This window comes from Solanum stenotomum, chromosome 1 (assembly GCF_019186545.1).
Source record: "Solanum stenotomum isolate F172 chromosome 1, ASM1918654v1, whole genome shotgun sequence".
NCBI lineage: Eukaryota > Viridiplantae > Streptophyta > Magnoliopsida > Solanales > Solanaceae > Solanum > Solanum stenotomum.
Window position 1 is genome coordinate 79,815,731 of NC_064282.1, and position 10,757 is coordinate 79,826,487.

Below are 10,757 nucleotides of genomic sequence, written 5' to 3' on the forward strand. Positions count from 1 at the left end.
TTTCTATAAAACTAAGTTGGCAAGGATTTTCATATCAATACTTTCTATAATTAAATATTTTGTTAATAGACACATCTTCTTTAGGTTACATCATAATTATCCTTTCTAATGATTTAAAAATATATATTGATTGAAAACACATATCTTTCATTATCTATTGCATTCGCACAAATTCCTTTTTTATGCAACTATTTAATATAATTCACATGGTATTATTATACAATGTATGTGTATAGAAATCAGTATTCTATGAACTCATAAGTTTCAAAATGCTAAATTTTTATAGACAAAAATATTTTTATAATGTTTATTTACATTTATACCCTTAAAAGCTAAATTATTTGTTCAAAGAGATAAAACATTTTGGATAAAAATTTATATTTAGCTTTACCTAATATTTTGAATCCAACTATAAATTTTGCTGCTGAATTGAATTTTTGATCTATTAGTTATGAATTTGATTTTAATTCAAATTAATCATATCGTGAGACGTCTATTAGAAAAAATTTACGACGTTTGATATAAATTAAGTAAAAGCACGCATATTCCCCTATGCAGCAGTATAAATCTATATCTTTCAACTTATTACTTTTTACTCATACTGTCTTTGTTAATTAATTTTATATACATGTTTTATTAGTTATTTTCCTTTAAATCATATATTTAAATTTTACTACTACAAAATAAAAATAAAAATGAAGTCTATTTGTTAGATATCTTTTTTGTTGTCGTTGGACACGTGCTTTTCGATCATGTTTGTTTATATTATTTAAAGTAAAAGTGAATTTACATAAAATCAACTCTTCTGTAAGTTGATATAATCAGGGGAGTGGGAACAAGAAAATGGTGAAGTGGCTTAATGACCAAAAGTGTTTTGGTTTAGTTACTCATGATGATAGAGTGAATATTTCATTCATCAATCTGGTATTAGATGTGAAGGCTTTCGTATTTTAGCTTATGGTTTAGTTGTTGAATTTGATGTGGAATATGGGAATTACAGCCGTACTAAGGCTGTCAATGTTACCGACCCAGATAGTGCTCCTGTCAAAGGAGGATCCCATGATGGTGGAGGGTGGTCACTATGGTGGTGGGGTCTGATATGGATGTGGAGGTGGGAGATATAGGTGGTGAAGAAGGTAGTTACGGTAGTAGAAGGTGGTATGGAGATGATGGTGGATATGGCGGTGGTGGTGTGAAGTATGGTGGAGGTGGCGGTGGGTATGTTGGTGGGGGTGGTTGAGGAAGTGGGTGTTACAAGTGTGGGGAAGATGGTCATTTTGAAAGGGAATGTTGCCAAGGTGGTAGATATGTCCATCTTTCGAACCTTGGCTACATTCCATTGTGAAATTACCATCTTCCCCACAGTTGTAACACCCACTTCCTCCTCAACCACTACCACCATACCACCGTCACCTCCACCACATTTCCCACCACCGCCGCCATATCCAACATCACTGTCAACCGCCTGCCACTGTCGTAACCACCTTCATCACCACCATATCTCCAACCTCCACATCTATATCAACCACCACCACCATATTGATCACCTCCACCACCTCTATCATCACGGGATCCTCCTTTGATAGGAGCACCATCTGGGCCGGTATTATTGATCACCTTAGTACAGCCAACATTCCCTGGTTTCACATCAAATTCAACAGCTCCATCATCAACTAAGGTACGAAAACCTTCAGATCTGATGAGTAATGAAACTGAAACCCTTTTGGTCACTAAATCATCATCATCTGGACTAATGGAACTGAAACCCTTTTGGTCACTGAAACACTTGACCGTTCTCGTGTTTCGATACCCCTGATTACACAAATACAACAAGGAGGAGAATACAATAATTGTAACTTGGATGCTACAGGACAGAGATAAATAGGTTTAAACAAATATTTGGTTGAGCACAAGATATCTTTAATTAGAAAAAGGGTTAGAAAGTGGTATTGCCTTATAATTTATGTGTTGGTGTTGCACATAACCTAAATAGGAAAAAATGGTATTCATGTTCCTACACTTTTATTCAAGTAAAAAGACTTGGTTCTAGTGCTCTCTTCTTCTTCTTTTTCTCCGAGATATTAGATGAAAGAACTATATGTAAGAGATGTGATTCTCATATGGTGGACTGCCGTAGTTATGTCTGAATATCCCATGTATGATATTATGAATTTTTTTTTAAAAATGTGAACCCAAAAGACTTTATGTTAGTTCTCTCTAAAAAGAATCATATACAAAGTGATAGATAACATACATTTGTTACTCAGAATAGGGACACCAGACATATCTAGAGAGTTACACTCTTAAGATTATATTAACAAAAGTTCTATTGGAATTTTCTCTAATTTTTTTTATAAATATAGTATATATATGGAGAATCTAAGGAAAATCCATGTAGAAGATCATAAGTCTTTTGTATAAAAAATGAAAGAGGGGATTTGATGTATGCAGAAACTAAAGAGATACACAACACTGCCAACATAGTAGTAGAAACCACAACTATTTAGACACAACTTATGTTACCAACATACTCCTTAATAATATAAAGGGTGATACAGTGGATTCAAAAACAACCACGACATATTTTAAGAAATATAAAGAATATACAAAGTATCATGCCAAGAGATCATATTTTAAGAGAAGATAATAAAATTGTTGATTATCTAGAAAACATAGCACTTAACAGTGAAATGGTGAATTCCAAAGCATATGAGAAATAGATAGTTAAGGGAAGACGATGATCTACACAATAGACGTTGGATCTATAATTGCACAATGGAGGTTATAAAGGAGATGATTGAAGCTTAAGAAATGAATCTCCTTTCTCAAATTTTAAATTAGGGTTTCTTAGTTTTTCCTTACAAAATTATAAAATAAGACATTTTCATTATGTAGCTATATCTAGACCTTTGTGCTAATAATAAAATGGCCATCCATGGGTTAGAATCAATGAAGAGGGAGAAATGCGAATCAGAAATGAAGATTTATACTTATTGTTCATAGCTGAGAAACAAAGGAGCACAAGGAAGAGCTTAATAACACCGATTAGCCACATCATACCGAGATGGAAGGTCTTGTTATACCAAAGGACAAACATTTTAAGATGTGGTTGGTGTTTTGGAGTGATGAAGAAAAGCGGCAGAGAATAGGAAACCCTAGTACATAGGAAAATGTCTAAGGAAGATAGCTTTTTGCTTTTGTTTTATATAGAGATGGGGGTTTTCCATTTTGGGCGGCCCAGTCTCTTTTGTGTTGCAAGTAGATTTGGGCACTAGGCCCAGATGAGTTTTTTATTTGTTTAAGCCTCTTTCTCACATCAATAAAAGGCCTAAATTTTCTTTAAAAAATGGCCAAGCGGTCATGAAACTTTATCAAACGGCAATGGCGTGAAATAATTTTTGTAATTTACTTTCTCTAGTTGTTCAAACCCAACATAAGGCTTTCAACTATTTATTAAATACATCAACTTATCATCAGTTTTAGCACTTTGATATAAACATGTAATTGTTATAAAATAAAGAATATGATATAAATATAATTAAATAGTTCAAGAATAATCTACGCAAGAAGAGAGGGGAGGGAGAGATATTTTTATTTCACCTTTTATTCACATCTTTTCCACCACATTAAAGGGCTATTTATAAGCAAAAAAAAAACACTGGCTCAAACAATATGTAGGTCCCATACAACATATTCTTGGGCACAAAGGAAAAACATGTGGATATCATGTTTTACAACACTCCCCCTTGATTTCCATGTAAAAGAAAAATTATAGTGAAAGAAAAAGTGTAGTAACATGCATTGTTTGCTGCCTCATTAAAAATCGCTTGGAAGAAGCTATTTGTAAGATCATTGTAAGAAACTACTTGTAAGCGGATTATAAGAACATTATGGTTCAAGTTGATTATAGGAACCTACTAGCAGAGCGGATTGTAATTTGCTTATATGCATGCAAAGTTGTTTGTAAGTTGTCTTATTGATTTCAAACTTATCACGAGAACTATGTAATCCGCAACTATAATATGATGTATTTACTACTTATTGGATTTCGTCAATAAATAATGTGTCTCGTTAAAATCTTGTAACACCCCGTAACTAGAAAGAAGTAGAAAGAAGTTTAAAATTGGAAATAGTCATTTTTGGAAAGAATATAAAAATCTGGAAATTTGTTAAGTGTATTAAAGTTGCGTTTTTAGTCAACTTTAAATGACCATAACTTCTAGCTCAGCATCAGTTAGGTGTAATTCCAGATATCATAGGAAAGAACATGGAATAATCTTTCCAACGCCGCCAAGTATGAACAATTCTGAGTTCGTATAAGTGAGATATACCCTTTGGAAGTTGGGCTGTTCAGAAAAGGAAATGTCCAATCCGGATTTTTGAAGAGTGTTTTGGTCTTTTCCTTACCCAATTATTTTATTTCGTTTTAGGGTAATTAATTGGGATCTAGATAGATCTTAGTCAGGAGAAAGGAGGAAAAAAAGCAAGAATCGTCAAGATCTTCACGAATCGCTTGTGGATTTCGTCAAGGGGTGATCCCTAAGAGGTATGTGAGTTCACACAACGTTGGTTTCGTTCACCCACATGCCAAACATGTTTAATTCAGCGTGAATTCGTCCTAAAAATTGAAATTTTGAATGTTCTTGATGTGTGTTCTTTAATTTACTTTCGTTCTAAAATTTGGGATAATTTTGAGGAATTCTTGAGGGCTTAAGGTCGATTTTAGAGTTGTTTTGAGTTAGCTTCTTGGGTACATTTGTTGGGTATCTGAATGTAAAGAGGATCTAGGAAGAAGAATCAAATTTTGGCGAATTGGATTAGAAAACGAAGAAGGAACAAGTTGACTGAATCTGGGTACCAGGTCCGCAACTTGTTCCTCAGAATTGAAAATTTCTTCTCGCGTCGCATTGCGGTCACGGACCATTCTACCTCAAAATAGATTTCACGACTAAAAATTTAATAACATCTTCACGTCGCGGACCAACTTTCAGGCAGTGATTTCTTGAACTTCTCTCATGTTTAGCTATCTATAAACACTCCTAAACATCATGCGATATTTCCTATCAAAAATCACAATCTTTGAATCCATAATTAAATTCAAGGATAAGTTAAGAGTAAAGTGAAGAGAAGTTAAGAGACAAGTCAAGAGAAGTTCATAGAGTCTTTCAAAAGTCTTTTACAAATGTTTTAACTTTGTTTTAAGACTTGAGTTTAGAGTTGAGTAAAGAATAAAGTTTGAAGTTCGTTTCTTCAAAAGAGTATATCGGGACTATGTATTCCCAAAGAGTAAAATGTTTTCACATTTAAACAAGAAAGGATACCTTGATTTCCAAAGAGTCTTTGAGTTAATTTTCAGAAAAGAGTAATCGCTTTCTAAATGAAGCAAGAGAGAAAACTTTTATTTCCAAGATAGCCTTTGAGCTATGTTTTTGAGCACACATATCTCAAATCACAGAAAGAAGCATGTGTTTAAACATAAGAGCTATTATCATATTTTGGCAGTAGTATTGAGCACTAATATGGGGGTGAGTTTAGACAACTCACAGCCCCCATAAACCATGCAGTCACCATGGGTAGAAAAGGGTCATACTTTTTAGATGATTCCTTTAGTGCTTTTTAGCATAGCTTTGTGGATCCACTTAGTAGTTCAGGTTTTATACCCTCGACAAGGTACAAGAGGGCCCTAACAATGTGAGGCAAAACGTTGTATTGTCACAATAGCTCTTACGTGATGGTTGTCGATTAGAAAAACTCCCACATAAGTAATTGTATTCTTATATACATAGTTTATTTTATTTTTACATACATTTCAGAGTTATAGTGTATCTTTAAATACACACATAGTTGACATCATGTTTTAAACAACTTTTCTTTATATTGCACTTGTCTTAAACTGCTTTATATCGAAATGAGTTCAGTTATGTTGAGTTGAGTTGAGCTAGGTAAGTTTTTCAGTTCTTTACAAGCTTATGTCTTATTTTAGAATTCCCCTCGCATACTCGTACATTCAATGTCCTAATGCTATTTGGCCTGTATCTTATTATGATGCAGACACAGGTAACTAGGATTGGCATCCAGCGCATTGTTGATCCAGTTGAGCATTCAGAGTCTTGTGGTGAGCCTCCTTGCTTCCGCAAGATCCTTTTTTTCGCTTTCAGTTTTATTACTAGTTTATTAGGATGTCGTGGGTCTTGTCCCGATATCTATCTCAGTTGTTTAGAGGTTTCATAGACAGTCAAATGTTAGTTATTAAGTTTCTATTTCCTGTTTTAATTGTTGAGACTTGAGTTGCCACTTTTGGCCAGTGAATGTTATCTTGATACATTCTAAGTGTTTATTGAGCAGTTCAGTTTACTTTAAAAGTACTTTTCTTCATGACTTAAATCTTCTGCTGAGTAAGTAAGCCAGGCCAAAGGTTCGCTTAGGGCCAGCAATGGTTCCGAGTGCTAGTCTCGCCGAGTGTCTAGGCTCGAGGCGTGAAAAACTTGGTATCAGAGCACAAAGTTCAAGAGTCCTAGGGAGTCTATGTAGCCGTGTCAGTAGAGTGTTAGTTAGCGGTGTGAAGCGCGCCACATCTATAATTAGAATGTTGCAACATTTAGGAAAATTTATCACTTCTTTCACAATCATTTTGTGTGTTAGAGTTTGATCTCTAAGAAGTTTCTTCTAATTCGTGCTTGCAAGTCTTTTTAGATAATAATACATCCACAAAGAGCTGTTAGAGTTTGTCCTTCTAGGTGTAATGTTGAACCACAGGAACAAGGGGTACCTAATGCACCAAACGTGCAACCCCAAGGACAAGTTACCAATACTGAGTTCCGTAAGGCTATCTGGATGTTGAACCAAGTTGTGACCAAACAAGATGGGAAACAAAGAGAAGAAGCGACTGATACTTTGAGGATCCGAGAGTTATTGAGGATGAATCCTCTAAGTTTCACAAGATCAAGCACTATTGAGGTTCCAGAGAGTTTTATTGATGAACTGAAGAAGGTATTTTAGGTTATGCATGTTGTCGATACTGAGCGAGTTGATCTAGCTGCATATCAACTGAAGAATGTTGCTAGGACTCTGTCTGATCAGTGGAAGGAGGGTAGAGCTGAGGATGTACCACCTGCTAGTTGGGCTTGTTTTGAGGAGGCCTTCTTGGGGCGTTTCTTCCCCTCGAGAACTGAAAGAGGCTAAGGTACGGGAATTTCTTACCCTTAAGAAGGAGTCGCTAAGTGTTCATGAATATGGGTTGAAGTTCACCCAACTATCCCGTTATGCTCCGGAGATGGTTGCAGATATGAGGAGTAGAATGAGTTAGTTTTATGCTGGGTTGTCCCGTCCATCAAGCAAAGAGTGCAGGGCAGCGATGCTAATTAGGGACATAGATATATCAAGGTTTATGGTCTATGTGCAGCAGGTTGAGGAAGAGAAGCTGAGGGATATGGAGTAATTCAGAAACAAGAGAGCTAAGATAGGGAACGAGTCCGAATAGTAGAAGAGTAATGAAAACCGGTCATCCTCCCAACAGAAGCAGAAGGGACCTGCTCCATCATTTTCTAGTGCATCTGCACCTAAGAACAAAAGTGAGTAAAATAGTTAGAATTTCACAGCCAAGCATGCTTATTATCACGGTAATATAGCTCAATGGGTTAGCAAGCCTCTTGTCTGCACTAAGTGTAGTCGGAACCACTCATGCACTTGTCGTGAGGGCTCCACTGGTTGTTTCAAGTGTGGCCAGAATGGGCATTTCATGCGAGAGTGTCCAAAGATCAAGCAGTGTAATGGTAATAGAGCCCAGTCTTCTTCAGTTGCTCTACTAGACAGAGCTGTACCTAAAGGGGCTACTTCCGGTACTGGCAGAGGGTCAAACCGCCTATATGTTATAACCAGTTGCCAAGAGAAAGAGGATTCTCCAGATGTTGTCACTGGTATGATCCAAGTCTTTGACTCTAATGTTTATGTTTTTCTAGACCCAGAAATGAATTTATCTTTTGTAACTCCATATGTTGCTATGAATTTTGATGTTATTCCTGAGAAACTTAGTGAACCACTCCGTGTTTTTACACATGTTGGTGAGTCCATTCTTACAGAGAGAGTCTACTGTGATTGTCCCATTTCAGTCAATAACAAGAGTACCATGGTTGATGTAATTGAGTTAGACATGGTAGATTTTGATGTCATTCTTGGTATGGACTGGCTTCATGCATGTTATTCCGCAGTTGATTGTAGAACTTGACTTGTCAAGTTTAAGTTTCCAAATGAGCGAGTCTTAGAGTGGAAAAGCAGTTCAGCAATGCCTAAGGGTCGTTTAATTTCGTACCTTAGTCAAGGAAGTTAGTTTCTAAGGGTTGTGTCTATCACTTGGTCCGAGTTCATGACTCTAGTGTTGAGGTACCTCCTATTCAGTCAGTTTCAGTAGTAAAAGAGTTTCCAGAAGTCTTTCCAGATGATCTTCCTAGAGTCTCTCCTAAGAGGGAAATAGACTACGATATAGACATTGTTCCAGATACTTGTCCTATCTCTATTCCTCCATATAGAATGACACCAGCATAGTTGAAAGAGATTAAAGAACGATTGAAAGATCTCCTTGATAAGGGTTTTATTCGACCAAGTGTCTCACCTTAGGGAGCTCCGGTCTTGTTTGTGAGGAAGAAGGATGGTTCCCTTAGGATGTGTATAGATTACCGTCAGTTGAAGAAGGTTACCATCAAGAACCAATATCCTCTCCGAAGGATTGATGATATTTTCGATCAACTTCAGGGTGCCACCTGTTTCTCGAAGATAGATCTCAGATCTAGCTACCATCAGTTAAGAGTAAGGGAATGTGACATTCCAAAGATAACTTTCAGAACCCGTTATGGTCATTATGAGTTTTTGGTCATGTCCTTTGGTTTGACCAATGCACCTGCAACATTCATAGACCTTATGAATAGAGTTTCCAAACCTTATTTAGATATGTTTGTTATCGTTTTCATTGATGACATACTAATTTATTCAAGGAATAAAGAAGATCATGTTAGTCATCTCAGAATAGTTCTCCAGACTTTAAAAGATACGGAGTTATATGCCAACTTCTCTAAGTGTGAGTTTTTTCTTGAGTCTTTGGCATTCTTAGGCTACATTGTGTTAGGAGAGAGAATTAAAGTTCATACTCAGAAAATAGAAGCAGTGCAGAATTGGCCTAGACCCATATCTCCAACTGATATTAAGAGTTTCTTGGGTTTTGCTGGCTATTACAGAAGGTTCGTAGAGGGGTCCTCATCTATTTCATCCCTTTTTAACCAAGTTAACTCAGAAAAGAGTGAAGTTTCAATGGTCTAAAGCTTGTGAGAAAATCTTTCAGGAATTTAAAAAAAGGTTGACTACTGCCCCAATTTTGACCTTACCAGAATGTACACAACGTTTTGTGGTGTATTGTAACGCATCTAGAGTTGGTTTGGGTTGTGTGTTAATGCAAAATGTCAAGGTTATAACTTATGCCTCCGGACAGTTAAATGTTCATGGGAAGAACTACCCAACCCATGACTTAGAGTTAGCTGTCGTAGTATTTGCTTTGAAGATATGGTGTCATTATTTGTTTGGTGTGCATGTAGATGTGTTAACCGATCACAAGATCCTTTAGTATGTGTTTACTCAGAAAAAGGTTAATCTCAGACACAGGAGGTGGTTAGAGTTACTCAAGGATTGTGACATGAGAATTGTTTACCACTGAGGTAAGGCTAATGTTGTTGTTGATACTTTAAGCAGGTTCTCTATGGGTAGTATCGCCCATGTTGAGGAATAAAAGAGAGAGTTAGTGAAAGATGTGCATAGACTTGCACACTTGGGAGTCCGATTAATCGATTCCACAAAAAGATGAGTGGTGGTGGTGAATGGGGCAAAATCATCATTAGTGTCAGAAGTAAAAGAGAAGCAATACCAAGTTCCCATTTTGCTTGAATTGAAGGAAAATGTTCATAAGCAAAAAGTAATGGCTCTTGAACAGCGGGGAGATGGTGTGTTGAGGTATCAAGGTAGATGTATGTACCTAGAGTGGATGAACTCCAAGAGAGGATCATGGAGAAAGCTCATAGCTCAAGATATTCCATTTATCCGGGTTCGACAAAGATGTATCGCGATTTGAGAGAGGTTCGTTGGTGGAGTAGTATGAAGAAGGGCATTGCATAGTTTGTTGCTAAGAGGCCGAATTGCCAACAAGTTAAAGTAGAGCACCAAAGGCCCGGTGGTATGGCTCAGAATATAGAACTTTCGGAATGGAAGTGGGAGATGATCAATATGGATTTCATCACAAGTTTGCCAAGGTCTCGTAGGCAGCATGATTCTATTTAGGTAATTGTGGATCGAATGACCAAATCAGCCCACTTTTTGCCGGTAAAGACTACCCATTTAGCAGAGGATTATGCCAGGTTATGTATTCAGGAGGTGGAAATACATCATGAGTCCCTCTTTCGATTATATCAGATAGGGGTGCACAATTTACTTTATAGTTTTGGAAGTCATTCCCGAAAGGCTTGGGTTCAAATGTGAACTTGAGTACTGTTTTTCATCGTCAGACATATGGTCAGTACGAGCACACTATTAGACCTTATGGGATATGTTGAGGGCTTGTGTGATTGATTTCAAGGGTAATTGGGATAATCACCTACCTATTATTGAGCTTTCTTACAACAATAGTTACCACTCAGCATCCAAATAGCTCCTTATGAAGCTCTTCATGGGAGAAGATATGGATCTCCTATTGGATGGTTTGAAGTTGGAGAAGCAGGATT

General features: G+C 36.7%; 2 pseudogenes; one reads left to right on the top strand and one right to left on the bottom strand.

The window, feature by feature from the left end:
- The first annotated feature begins 843 nt into the window (after positions 1-843).
- LOC125857172 (glycine-rich protein 2-like) lies at positions 844-1,240 on the top strand (annotated as a pseudogene).
- A 70-nt stretch (positions 1,241-1,310) lies between these two features.
- LOC125857180 (glycine-rich protein 2-like) lies at positions 1,311-4,924 on the bottom strand (annotated as a pseudogene).
- Positions 4,925-10,757: the final 5,833 nt, after the last annotated feature.